At 41.6% G+C, this 15,111-nt stretch overlaps 1 long non-coding RNA gene across 2 annotated transcripts in view; it reads right to left on the minus strand.

The window, feature by feature from the left end:
- Window positions 1-6,133: 6,133 nt before the first annotated feature.
- Window positions 6,134-15,111, minus strand: part of LOC102902095 — a 351,245-nt gene continuing 342,267 nt past the window's right edge. For both annotated transcript variants that reach the window (XR_006584306.1, XR_002744501.2), the window contains 2 exons: window positions 9,957-10,131; window positions 6,134-9,734 (listed from right to left, as the gene is read on the minus strand). This is a non-coding gene — a long non-coding RNA (uncharacterized LOC102902095). The remainder of the gene's footprint in view (window positions 9,735-9,956; window positions 10,132-15,111) is intronic.

Consider the following 15,111-nt stretch of genomic DNA (forward strand, 5'->3'; position numbering starts at 1 on the left):
CCGTCACTCACACAGAGATCAGTCATGTATTTCATCAGTACCTCTTAGCATTCTGCCCTTCATTGCCCTGGAATGGGCCTTGTTCAAACTTCCCTTCTACAGCTCAACAAATAAGCAAACAAAAATTAAAAGCTTAGCTTTCCATGAAACGGCAGTGTAAACATCTGGCAGCCTTCCTAGGTCTTGGCTTCCTCTGACTGGGTCTAAGTGTACAACGTGAGTGTATTTGGGCTTCAACAGAAGAGGCCTTGCTAGACATTACTCAGACCCCTGCGAAAGCAAACCAGCCCCCAAACCTACTGATGGAAATACAAGTGCCCTTGTTGTTGACCAAAAACTAAACAAATCGTTTGAGGTTTTGGGCTCAAAATCTTTCAAAAATGCAGTTCCCACATATTCATTTGGGATATGTGTGTGCTTGCTTAAATCTTGTCTGGAGTAAGATGGAACATAAATACAAATATGTACAAATAACTTAAATAAATTCAAGGAACAAAGAACAGTCCTTTAAAAAAAGTTTTATAAAGTGAAATGGGCCAAACTGGATTGCAAATATGGATCAGCCTTTGACAAAACCATCAAGTCGATGAAGTTCCCTCTACCATCTGGGTAACTTTGGGAGTCACCCAAGCTCTCTGGGATTTAATACCTCCTCTACAAAATAGGGATAGTATTAGGATAGTGTGAAATTGACTGTGGTGAAAATATACTTAGAAAATTATGTGAAAGCCTTATAAACTATAAAGTCCTAAACATGGGTGAGAAATTGTGTTTACTCCTACTTCCTCTAACACGTACAGGTCCCAGTGAGGCACCACCTCCTCCAGGACCCATCACCCCAGCTGGTCTCAAGCTTATCCTTGGCTACCCAAGGACCCCCAATAAGATCTCCTCTCCATGGACCTCCTTTCCCTGACGAGCTCTGGACAGTTTTGCAAAATATAGGCATCAGGTGAATTTGGTCGTAGATCCAAGGCAAAAGGAAACTGACCTCACCAGGTTCAAGAAGGCATAAGGTTAATTAGCCACTCAGTACTCACCGGGGTAATTACCTCCTCTCTCCCCCACCCCCACCAAGAGAGGAGGCAAGAGAGAAAGTCCTTTCTAAGATCATTCATCTTTCTGGAGGGCATGGTAAGAGGAAATCTGTAGCAGGCGGGCGTGTACCAGGTAGCATGGCCAAGAGGGAGGATTGGAATGAGCAAGACTGAGAGAGACTCAATCAGTGCTGGATTTTCTAATAGCAGCCAGCTGAACCCATAGCTCAAAGAGGAATACCTAATCAATGACCAAATACATGAATGAATGACTAAACAAGCGAATGAATGAATGAATGAATGAATGAATGAATGAATGAATGATTTTAAATGAACCAATGTACAATAGCTCTGCTCGGGTACAGTTATCCAGGATGATCTAAAAGGAGGGATTGATTTTAATTTCGGCTAGCTTACCAGTTTATGTTTCGTGGCTTACTTTGACTTTATTTTGAGTTACACATGAGATAGGGATGCCATAATACTCTCAATGCTTTGGACATCCAGTGACCCTGACCCTGACCCTGACCCAGGAGGCACTTGGGTACTGAGTGTCAAAAAGAGCTTCTAAGAAAAGATCAGATTACACCACACAGTCCCACCATCTGACAATCTAACAGCAGAGAGGCACTGAGTGTAAGAAATGGCATGCTTCAGCGAGAACGTGGGGGCAGACGACAGTGGTAACTCTGTAGAAGGGTAGGAGTGGCTGGCCTCCGCCCAATGTACAAGGCAAGGTTACATGCCCAAGGTGGTAGTGAAGCTACTCAGCTATCTCAAGAAGAGGAACATGGGAGCAAAGGAGTTAACAGATGGTTACATGCAATTCTTCTGCTAGAGGAACCGATGAGGATTCTTGCCATGCTATTAGAGCTTGAAAGGAAAAAAAAAGCCTAGGTGAGATTATGAGTCATGGGATGTTCTATGATCTCAAAGCCTTTAGAGTTGCAAAGCAGATAAAGTCTGATCCCTTTGGCCTACACGAAGAAAACATACCTGGAGTTGTTCACTAATCTCACCCTCCATTTATCTTTACGGATTCCTAATCTACCCTACTTCCGCAGCCAGAAAAGGGGAAAAAAGAGCTGGGGCAGAGGAGGGAACCAACATTTAACTTAATACATGCTGTTCTGTGCCACCTACGAATAAGTCAATAGATCTGAATATGCCGAATGATACAAATATAAGCACCTCTAGAGCATGGCGCTACTATAACCCAATAAATTTAGGAAGAAAGCTAAAGTCACAAATAATGATATTCTGTTTTGATCACACCTGTGCTTATGACCCTGAATACCCATCTTCCGTAAGTGAAATAGACATATATTGACAACAAAAAGACAAAACAAAAACAAAATCGCAAAAACTCAAAATGTTCTAATGTGACTACTTGATTATTTAGTCTTTGTCTTCAATATGGCTTGCAATTAATGTAATTAATGGTGGCATATACAGATATTTTAAAAAGCCAATATTCTCAATATTATAAAAGCATCTTTCTGTACATACGGCTGGATCTCAAGCTTCATGGACTTTCTCGTAAATTTATTTCCAAATTGCCTGGAAAAAGCCAGGAAGTGAACGTTTTTAGAGAAGGGGGCATGTGCAATTTGCTTATATGTCCCCCCCCCACACTAACCTTTTGCTTTCTGAAAGCATTCAGATACACATCGACATTTGTGTGGCTAATCTTTTCTGGTCTCAATGTTTAGAACAACATGAAGTAAGTTTGGTACCCAGTAATATTGAGACTTCATAGGTTCTAAGAACCGTCTGCCGTTAAAACTTAACTAAATAAACAAATAAGAACAAAATTATAGAGCGAAGAGAATGAATCTCTCCCAAAAGGCAGAACATCCAATTCCTTTATGAAGATTTTCTTTCACTTGCTCCCTCTCCTTTTCTCCTTACCTCTTAGTGAACTCATCTGATGTTAAGTTTATGATGATAACAGGAAAGTCTCAGAAGGGAGATTGTATTCAAATTTACTAGCATTTATTTCTACAAGGCTTCCAGTTTTTTTTTTTTTTTCTCCTGGATTCATTCTGATTGCTCAAGTGCCAGTAGAACTGGTAGCCGACTTACTTGCAAGTCTCAGAGTCTAATAGAAACTGTTTTTATGACAATATTTTGGTCTTATCCTGATCTGTTCCTTGCCAAGAACTATTCACTCAGACTTATCAAGCTTAACTTCAAGAAAAATGCCTGCCTAGCAAAAGAATATTACTGAGGATATTACCAAGGCAAAGCTGTAAGAATTTCTCATTCCAGTTTATCATTCACTCACTAATTCTCCTATTAAATGGGAAATAAAGAGGGGCGCCTGGGTGGCTCAGTTGGTTAAGCGTCTGACTCCTAATCTTGGCTCAGGTCGTGATCTCATGGTTCATGGGATTGAACACCACGTGGGGTTCTGTGCTGACAGCTCTTTCCCTCTCTTTCTTACCCTCCCCCGCTTGTGTGCAAATGTGCACATACTATGTCTTAAAATTAACATTAAAAAAAAAACTTTTAAATGGGAAGTAAAGAGAAAATTATAGATATTCCATTTTTTTCCTCCCTCAGATAAATGCCTTGACCTTTTTAAAGTCTTAAATGTCCAAATGGGTAAGTACTGTGTCCACTTTCAAATGTATGCTTCTAGCTCTTTTAATGGTTTCTTGGATTTTGCTAACTCAGGAATAGAAGGCGATCCTTAATAAATGTCTGAGTCCTTCTCTCTCCTTGCATGCACCCCCCCCACCACCCAACACACACACACACACACACACACACACACACACACACACAGAGCATAAGCGGGATATCCTCCATTTTACTTGTATGTAGCAGAAAGCCTGCGAGTCTGATGCATGAAGGAACTGGTGAAAATGGCTGGGCTATTGACTTCTTGTAGTTTTGGAGATAAGGATGTGGTGTAAGACTGTGAATTCATATCAGAACTTCCAATACACGAGCGTCATGACAGACAGAAAGTAGATGTTGCTAATTCCCTGCCTTCGCCCCTCCCGTTTGCTCTGTATTCATCCATCGCTGGTTTGACAAACCTAACACAGAACCACACATAAGATAAAATATGTGAAAACAAAGAGCACATGGGAAAGTCCCAACCAAGCCATGTGTTATTGAGTCACTCCCAAATCCCCCTCATAGCAGACCACAACATAAATTTGATTTGTTTATGTTTGTTTGTGACTTTGTTTTGCTATCAGGGAGCCTATATGCTTTAGCCGGTTTCTCTAGGAAAGCCTATCTTTTTAGAGTCTGAATTCCCTGGTGCCTTAAGTTGTCCTTTGCTTTATCTCTTAATTTCATTTTTAAAAGGAAACGCTCTTGCAATTCCACAGGGATTTGACACTTTGCAATGGATCCGAGGGTGGAGGAACCCATGGGCTGAGACCATGTTTTCAAAGCAGGATGGAGGGTGGTAATGGGGTTGGGTAATGGAAGCTATTTATTTACCACCAGCTGCCTCCAGCTGTGACACCCTGCTAGGTTATGGAATAAAGCACAGTAAATAAACACCCTGAGGAGACACGCTGCAGCACAGCACACATGGAAATCCATCTCCTCAGAAATCCTGGAAAAATATGTACTCAGTGATGAGCACATCCAAAATAAACCATCCCAAGCCAACGATTTGGAATGATTTCCATGTTTCTGCCCTAGGAGAGATGCAGAGGAATAAACCAGGATTGCAAAGGTCATTGTTCTGAGTGGATACACTGTCCTTCATCTGTCCTCACAGGGCAGACTCCTATTCATCCTTCACGACTTAGTTGAGGTACCACCTCCTTGAGAATGTCTTTCCTGACATCTGCCATCAAGTTGCTTTCTCAGAGCTTCCATGTTCCCTGGGCTTCCTTCACAGACTCATCACATTATGTTGAGGTTACAAGCATAGTCTCTGTCTTTGCCACTAAACTACAGGAATCACTGGAGTGATGGACCACATTCTAGTCATCCTCATACCCCTTGTACTTAGTACAATAGCTGCTTGTTGCTGCGCAGTAAATGTTTGCTTAGCTGAGCACATTCTTCTTGGAAACTTCATTATTTGTTGGTCCTTAATGAAGAATAAGAAGGAGAAGGAGATGGAGAAGGAGAAGGAGAAGGAGAAGGAGAAGGAGAAGGAGAAGAAAAGAAGAAGGAGGAGGAGGAGAAGGAGGAGGAGGAGAAGGGGGAGGAGGAGAAAGGGAGGAGGAGAAAGGGAGAGGAGGAGGAGAAGAGGGGAGGAGGAGAAGAGGGGAGGAGGAGAAGGGGGGAGGAGGAGAAGGGGGAGGAGGAGGAGAAGGGGGGAGGAGGAGAAGGGGGAGGAGGAGGAGAAGGGGGGAGGAGGAGGAAGAAAAAAGAAAAGAGAAGAGAAGAGGAAAGAAAAGAAAGGAAAAGAAAAGAGAGGAAAGGAAAGGAAAGGAAAGGAAAGGAAAGGAAAGGAAAGGAAAGGAAAGGAAAGGAAAGGAAAGGAAAGGAAAGGAAAGGAAAGGAAAAGAGAAGAAAAGAAAGAAAAGTCCTGGAAGAGACCTTAAGCATTAGCTAGAGTCCATGAACCAAAGACACAAAATATCACTACCTTTATCCTGGCCATTCCTGCTCTCTCGCACAGTGATTGCACTCAGTTCCTCCCTCTTCTGTTCTTCCTTTTATCTCCTCTTTCCTCTGATCCCAGTTAGAAAATATAAAGAGTTAGGAAACCCACAGTTAGAGACACTTATGCCACCTCTTTATTTTGCAAATGAGGAAACTGGGTCTCAGGACCCAGATGTCCCTACTCCCATTTACACTTTTATTTTTCATTCTCTGTCTATGTAATCCTTATCTCCATGGGAGTTCACTCTTTTTTTTTTTTTTTTATAATTGAAGGTTATCTTTTTTTTAACGTGAAATTTATTGTCAAATTGGTTTCCATACAAACACCCAGTGCTCATCCCAACAGGTGCCCTCCTCAATGCCCATCACCCACTTTCCCCTCCCTCCTACCCCCCATCAACCCTCAGTTTATTCTCAGTTTTTAAGAGTCTCTTATGGTTTGGCTCCCTCCCTCTCTAACTTTTTTCTCCCTTCCCCTCCCCCATGGTCTTCTGTTAAGTTTCTCGGGATCCACATAAGAGTGAAAACAGATGGTATCTGTCTTTCTCTGTACTCTTAATCTTCACTCCATAGACAGCTTGCTGCACCCTCACTCCATTCCATGCACAATGAGGAATCTGGATCTACATCTTGACATTCTAAGATACTGTCTTGGCCCACCTTCATAAGGGCTAAAGCTGCCAGAAATGTTCAACGTAAAGTATGATTCTGATACTTTTTGGATTATATCTCTTTTCCTTTTTGGCTTATAAGCCAGGTCCAAAGGAAACTGTACCTGCCATCTCACTCTGACATAACTGACATTGATGTATAGGAAATAATAATTTTAAAAATTAGCAATAAAGTCAACTTTGTTGAACACCTCCTAAGCACTCTGCTAGATGTTTTGCATCCGTGGTCTCATCTCATTACCACCAAGACTGTGCAAGACAGATATTAGGCCCATTTCATAGATGAAAAAGCTGAGGCTCAAAGAGGTCAAGTAGCATGCCCCAAATCATACAGTCAATTAATGGATGAGCCAACATTCAAAACCAGCTTTCTGGTTCCAAAACACACATTTTTTTCCCTTCCGTTCAACCATGAAGATATTTAAGTGAAAGAAAGGTTCTGTTTAGATGCAGCATCTAATTTCTGTACCCTTTTCTGGAAGCTAGCTCCTTCCTTCCCCTACTCTTCCAAAATATCTCTAGGGAAAGCTAGTTGTTGAATAGGTAAGTTGCTCCAAACTATAGGAGGCGTAGAACAGAAGCCAGGGATCAAAAACTAGGAGCTTGGTCAAAGAATAGAGCCCAGTACTATGGGAAAGAGTTGTAAGTCCAGCTCACTCTGTGAATCTAGACAATGTGGTTCCCTCCCATTTGGGAAAGGTTTTAATGGGCTTTTACCTAGTTCTTCACTCTTACCTAGCAGCATCTTAAAAGCACCACTGAACACCTGCCACTGTGTTCCCACTTGGCCTTGAAGGATCGCTCCGTGGGCACAGCAATTGTAATTGAAACTGTGGGAACTCAAAAACTTCCTGGTAATTTCAGGTTCTGCCATGACAACGTGACCATTTTAGCCAAACCAAGTAACTTCTCAAACGGTACTCCTGCTAACCCCAGACTCTTCAGACTTTAAAGTAGAGAATAAAGACCCCGCAATGCCACTTTACTCCCTCTCAAACCTTTTTTTCTTCCTGAAGTCTGAACCCATGGTCAATTTTTACTCTTTGATTTTGCTTTTTCAAAGAAACCTAGAATCAAATTGGTGGTTGATTCTGAAACCAGAAGTCAGACTTCAACAATGATTCAGCATGCAGGGTTATTCGAAGAACTTAACACAAGAAGTATTATGCCAGGTGACTTCTTATCCATTCCCTGATTTATCCTCACAACAACCTGGCTGGGCACAATTTTGCCCCCATGTTGTAGATGACAGATTAAGTACATTGTCCAACATCACACGAATGAGAAGATGCTACGCAGAATTTGAACCCAGGGTTGTTGGGTTGTTGTTGTTGTTGTTTGTTTGTTTGAATTCCTTTCACTATTTCACAGCAATCTCCCAACTAAAGAAGCAGAGCCCCACAACAATGGGTAGTTTCAGGAAGTAACAAATGCCCATAGGGGCAGTAAGACATGAAAGGGCAGAGGACGTGTGAATCAGTGCGCTTTAAATAAAAAAATTAGTGGTGAGTAACGGGAGAGGGGTCTGGACAGGAAGTCAGGGCCAGATCATTGAAAGCCATATTAAGGCACTTGGGCACTAGGCAAGGCAGAGTGTTTGAATAGCTTTAAGTAATTAATTCATCATTCTTTCAACAAATATTTTATGCAGTACCAACTATGTGTTAAGCCCTGGGGACAAAACTGTAAACAGAACAGATGTTTCCTGTCCTCACTGGACCCACAGTCCAACAGGGTCATTTCCATATAGAGTAGAAAGTGCTCTGATAGGGGATGAGTAAGGTGCTAGGGAAGTATTAGAAGGACCAATGAAGGGAAGTCTGCCCAGGGGAAATGGTGCCTAAGTCAAGGTTTGATGGAGCGGGAGTATGGGGAAAAGGCAGTCAAGGAGATCCATAGAGTCAGTGGAAAAAGCGTGAGCAAGGCTAGAGGTGAGAGACCGGATGGCACACTAGGATAACTGAAAGACTGTAGAGGGGCTGATGAGTATGGCTAGAGATGAGGCTGGAGGGGTTGGACATGAGGCTGGGAGGGTCAAGATCAAGAAGCCAGGCAATGTTGAGAGTGATTTCTGTTTTAGACCACTTTGAGTGTGGTGGCAGCTGGATGCATACAGTCCTTAGACATAAATTCAAGGCTCTATCTTTAAAACACCACGAAAATGTGGTTCAAATGTGCATGGGGCCTCAGGAAGCAAATGTGCACCTCTCCCAATCAGGATGCCTTCAGGGGCAAGCAATAGAAACTCAAACTGGCTTAAATAATAAGGAAATGATATAGTATATGAAAGGAAGCCCAGAGACAGGGAAAGCACAGCACAGAGGCTCAATGATATAATCAAGCATTTTGGTTTTTTCCATCTCTCCATTCAGCCATCCTCAACACTGACTTCATTCTAAACCTGCTCCTCCTTGCGATTGTAAAATGGATGCCATTAGCAATGGGGGGCTCTGTGCTTCTGCCATCATCTATCCAGAAAGAGAGGGAAAACCCACTTCCTCGAGCATGGAACCTAAGCCCTTTCACTTAGCTGATTATACTCAGAAGTCACTCCTGAATCACCGGCCATGGGGAGAATGCCATGCGTTTATTAATTTAGATTAATCAAGATCTACCGTTGAAACTGAAAATGGTGTCAACTTTCCCTGGGTTTCATGGTGGTGGAGAATATGGATGCTAGAAAATAATCACATGTGAGGAAGAAGCTGGGGAATGGGTGCAGAGTCCACTGCCCTCCACCATGACAAACTGGGCACCTTTGCTTTTGAACAAGTGACCACAGCTCGGATACCCTGTCTGCTGGAGCAGACAAGCCTCAGGTCAGTCCCTCATCGGTTATCCATCCGGCAACAGCAACAACCAAGTGGTCACTCTGATCACCCAACTTGGTAAGTTTAATTATATGGACGTCATTGTGTGTCTAAACAGTCCACACACCGGACATAAGCAATCCTAGATACAACAGAAGTTTATGAAACTAGTCTTCATACTCACATAAATAACAAAAAGATACTGTCTCAGCCAAGATCTTTTCTCTTTTTTCCTTCACAGAATAACGTTGAGGATCAATTTCTCCAGCTTAACATCACCAGCCTTGGCAGCAGCTCATATTTGGAATATAAATGATGTCATCTGGTTGGCCTTTTCCCATCACAAACAGTAAATCTCCGAATCTGGAGCGATCTTTTATTTGGTTACACATATTGTACAGCATCAAGGGGTTAGAACACATGTGCTGGAGATTATTAAAATCATCTGGAGGAGGATGGCTTAGTATTGGAAAGCCCAGAACTTACGACCCTTTCACGCCTGGAATCTCCATCAACTCTACTTTTGCTCCTGCCTTTTCAAAGCAACAATTATGGCCGATTGGCTCGTAATCCTTTGTGGACTGAAGTGTTTCTGGTGCACCATGTTTCTTCTCCAGAATAAGATATCCCTAACATAGTGAATGTAGAACACAGAGGCCAGGATGAGGAGTCAGGAAGCCAGCCTCAGCTCAGCAATGTTTACATGCTCTTTGCGTATTTCTCATCTATAAAATGGAGATGATAACAACCAGCCTCATAGGACTGTTTGAGAGGAATAGTAAAAAAATTACGAGATCTTCGTTCATCACTTTATAATTTGCTAAAATCTTTCACATTAGCATTAGACTTACCTTGTACAGGGAAGCCACTCAAATGCTTGTCGGACGACATGGAGGTTGGTGGTAATATGGCTTGATGGATTCTGAGTCAAATTGGCTCACATTTCTGAACGTGGTTTTCCTCGTTACATGCATTCAATAATGCATTGAATTATAATATGCGTCCAATTTTAGCTTCTTTTTAGGGCTGTTGGAGGAATAAAGGAAATAATACACATGAAGCATCATTGGGTCAGGCACATCATCATGGTCAAGAAATAGAGGCTCCCTTTTCTCCACTACCTTCCTCTTCCAGAGTCTCATGAACTGGTAATAATACTGACATCCCACAGAACTGGTAATAATACTGACATTCTAGCTATGGAAGGACACAGCCCTGAAGGAGACAGAGCAGCAAGTCCAGGCTCTGGTCTTAGTTTTCCAACTTCCTAGTTGTGTGAACTTCAGTTGTGTAAATTTTCTCAGAGTCTCTGTTCCCTCGTCTGAAAATGAAGGAGCTGGTCTAGATCTGTAGTTCTCACATTTTTGAAATCCAGAGATCAAACAACCACACAAAACACCCACAGACCAGGAGCCTAACATAGCACTGTCAACTCTGTTATTTGATGAATAGGCATTCTTCAGGTTAACAGCTACTTACCATTATAATCATCTCAGACAAAAGGGTAAAGGACACCAGAAGAGAAGGAAGAGCAAGACATCAGAACACAAGACATCACTTTAAATGGGATGAGTTAATTTTAGGAAAAGAATGCTGCACTGTCCTATTTTCCTTATTTTTTTCTTATCATTCCACAGACTGGTGAAAATTTGTCAGGACCAACATGGGTCTTCAGAGTCGTGTATGGAAGCCAGAAGATTGTACGACCTGGAAGGTTTCCTCTACTAGGAAACCTCTGTGATTCTATCATGATTCCATCATGGCGAGAGGTGATGGTGCTAAAACAACAATTTATTTAGGGAAAATTAATAAAACAGTGAGTCAGTCCAGAGAAGAAATCAATCCAATAACTGATTTTGCTGAACTGAACGTTTCTGGGCCTAAAGAGGGAATTTAATTTATTCAAAACAGTCTAAGATATCATATACATTTTGACACACGCAGGCATGCTCCACAAGTCCTCAAGACACTTCCTTGTCCCTCATGTTAATCCTTCTGATTCAGCCTTCCCTCTTCACTGACTGTAAAATGACCATTATCACACTTACAGTTACATCAAAATGTGAGAGAGATGTGAGCAGACCAAATCCATCCAAAATATTCCTAACGCAGGCACCACATGTTCACCCTGAGGTCAGCTTGTCAAACACCTGCCATTCTCTAATCTCCAGCCAGAAAAATGATCTTTGAGCTCCACTGTGGTGATTTCAAAGTCCCTGCGTGAACACCACACGTTTTCTTACTAAGATTCTAAATAGAGACTCCCTGATTCAGAGTTAGCACTCATTTTTAATGAGGTTGGTTATCTGGTTTTGACTAAATTGGAAATAGACAAGCAGAATAGAGGTAGGAGAAGCTATTAAGACAGGTCAGTGGTTGAGGCTATGCGTCCACTCCCAGAAGGAAAAAAAATCCAAAACAAATACACAGAACCGTAGTGCTACTTAGAACAACAGCAGGTGTTTATAACTTTGATTTTAAGCCATCAAGAAAACTCTAATCTATACTCTATAATCTTTTAAAAGAGGTGAATGGTTATAGATTTTAACCAAACTGGTTGGAATAGATGCTCAAAGGGGCACATCTCAGCTATCAAGAAATTCACCCAAAGTAGGTAGATGCTAATTCTCCTATGATCCGACATAAATGAAGTAGAACAGTAATAGGAACAACTGGCTGTCTTGGTGTAGTTTGCCTCTTATGAAGTTCTCTTTATATCCCTTTTTACATTTAATATTCATATCAACCTTGTGAGGGACAAATTACTATTATCCATTCATCTCTCCAAATGAGGAAACTGAAACTCAGCGTGGTTTAGTAGGTTGCCCAGGATAGCAGAGTTAGTAAGGGGCAGGGCACACAAACCCAAGGCTTCTGACTTTAACCCCAATGTTTTTCCCACTCTCTGCTCCTCTCTCATCCTTATAAATAGCTATAAGACTAAGAGGTTCAAAGGAACTTCCTTCTGGTTCTCAGGACCATTATAAATGCCACTTGCCCTGGGAAGGAAAATAAAGTCCATGCTCTTTGCTGGCCTATGTGCTAAGTCATTGGCGCCCAGAAATAACCTCCTGGAGACTACGGGCCTTGTATTTACCACAAAGCAGTGGGTAAATAACTAGTTGGTGTTTTAGTGTTTTGTGGTCACTTAATCTGTTGTGTTCCTTCCCAAGACTCTGAAGGTTTCCTTTTTCAGTTAATTTTTATTTACGTTTCTGAGGTCTGCGTTGTTTGGGGTTTGGTTCATTGGATGTTTTTCTTGGAGTGTGCTGCCATTGGCTTCAGGAGGTTTCTGCTCTGCTATTTCATGGAATTTTCCCCGAGTGTGGATTGCTATGTATTTCTTCAGGGCAGTGAGCCAGGGCAGCGTTGGTATGCAATCTGTTCCTCTGGCCAAAGGACTTCTTGTCACCCATCCACATGGCTTGATTGTATTTCTCCACTGATAATTTCCCTCTTGTATGTTAATGTGCAGCAACCTTGGAGTTCAGCCATCTTGTATGTTGTATGTTATTGGCTCTGGATAAGATGAGCCCCGTTGCTTCTGACAGAGGTTGTGTCAACTGATTCTACTAGTTTGTTCTATCAGCCCAGGGTTGGGGAAGGAGATACACAGCAAATATTATGGGAAGAGTGGAGAAGTCTCATAGGGTTAATGTTACAGACTAAGCAAGTGTGTGATTGAAAACGTCCAGCTCTCCACACAGCTCTATGCCCCAGTAGGAGACAGAGCCAGGAATGCCAGGTGCCTCTCAAGCACCACACGCTCCCATGACCCTCAGCAAGCCTTTCTTCCTCTGTCTTTGACAAGCCCATAAATGATGTGCCAGAGAAAAATAAGAATTTGTTCCATATCAGAAAGTTTTGTTCTTTAGATGTTTTCTTTGTGGGTAGAAAAAAAAAAAAGAAAGGTCAAGTAGTGTTTGGTCATTAAAATGGCATGTTTCTCTCAAAGCTTTCAGGATAATTAAGATGCAAAACACACATCGAGGCAGAAAGTTGCCCTGGACAAATCCTTTCTTTGGCTCTTTCATTTATTGTACTTCATTTCATTGTTTGGTTTATGTGTTCTACACTGCTACTCTTGCCACAACGAATTTGGGATAGCTTACAAAAATATGTCAATACAAAATAAAATATTTCTACATCATTGAAGAGGCAGGGCGAATGGATAATTTTAAAGATGTGCGTACAATTCCTGTTTAGAATTTCTTAACAGATACCCTTGTAAAATTGTTGAAAGCTATTCACACAATTGACTCCAAAGGCCTACTGTTTATCACTTAAAATGAGCTGTGGCTCTCTAATCTACAGTGTGAACTGGGTACATTTAAGAATTTGCAGCCATTGTATATATAAACCACATCTTCTTTATCCATTCATCAGATGATGGACATTTAGGCTCTTTCCATACAATGGAATACTACTTGGCAATGAGAAAGAATGAAATCCTGCCATTTAAAGCAATGTGGATGGAACTGGAAGGTATTATGTTAACTGAAATAAGTCAGCCAGAGAAAGACACATACCATATGTTTTCACTCATATGTGGATCTTGAGAAACTTAACAGAAGACCATGGGGGAAGAGAAGGGGGAAAAAAGTTACAAACAGAGGGAGGGAGGCAAACCATAAGAGACTCTTAACTACACAGAACAAACTGAGGGTTGATGGGAGGTGGGGGAGAGGGGAAAGTGGGGGATGGGCATTGAGGAGGGCACTTGTTGGGATGAGCACTGGGTGTTGTATGGAAGCCAATCTGACAATAAATTATATTAAAAAAATAATAAAAATTAAAAAAAATTTTTTAAAGAATCTGTACCCAACTTAATTTTAATTTGGAGGTGGAGGAGACCAACTTCAATCCCCATGCTGACTTAGATGTTCTAGCACACCTCTGAAAGCCAACAGTGTTCTTATTTGCAAGTAGATAAAAGGGGAACTAACATTTACTAGTTCTATAATACATATTAAGCATTGTATAAGTATACTTGACATTTAATAATTCACTGAGTTCTCCCAACCACTCTGAGAGAGAGGAACTACCTCCATTGGACAGATGACAGAACCAGATAAATAACTTGCCCAAGTTCACTCAACTAGCAGAGACAAAATCAAGATCAATGCAGGAACATTTGACCGCAAAGCCAACATTCTTCTTATTTCATTAAACTATCTGCCTGAGAGACAAGTAAAAAATTGTGGAATATGCTTCCTCCAAGTTAGTGAGTATTAAGTTCTCAAAGGTAGTCCATTCAAAGATTGCCCCCAAACTGTAGGTTGAACAGGACATAACTGTAAGTTAAAAGAAAATCAGTGTCTGGTGGTTACAGTCAGCAAGAAGTTATCTGTGGCTACTGGTACTCCTATATAAATGTCCTCCAACCAGCCCAGAAAAAATGTATCCCAAATTCCTCGAAATTAGAAGCCATAACAAAACAGGAAGAGTAAGAAGTTATAGTCTGGATACAGAGGAAGCAAGGAAGCAATCCTACTAATCGGGGACAGAATGAACATCGGTGTTTCTTGGGTTGGCAAAGTCACTTTCAAAAGCTGCAAAAGAGACAAGAAAAATAACCCTGACATTTGTAATAACAGCTGCCACAATGGGTGTCTACTAGGTGCTGGGCACACTCTATGCTTCATTACTAATCTTCATAATGGGTCTCTCCTTTTTCAAATGAAAAAACAGAGGCTCAGAGAAGTTTCATAGATGGCTATGCAAGTCCACTAATAAGGTTCAGAGCCAAGGTCTCAATCATGAGCTTGGCTAACTCTGAAATCAGTACTCTTTACTGTTTTGCTGCTGCTCCTATGTTACCCAGGCCAACCTGGGGCAAAGCTAAGGCAAACGGGGCAACACTGATGCCCAAGATCAAATTATGAAGGAACAGCAGCATCTACTTCTGGAGTCTTGTAGGCATCAGAGAGATGTCTGCAACAGCAGTACTCTGGGGAAGACATGACCTCCAGCCCACTGTCAAGACAGGGGAAGAGGCTTGAAAGG

The sequence above is a fragment of the Felis catus genome, chromosome C1 (assembly GCF_018350175.1).
Source record: "Felis catus isolate Fca126 chromosome C1, F.catus_Fca126_mat1.0, whole genome shotgun sequence".
NCBI classification, from domain to species: domain Eukaryota; kingdom Metazoa; phylum Chordata; class Mammalia; order Carnivora; family Felidae; genus Felis; species Felis catus.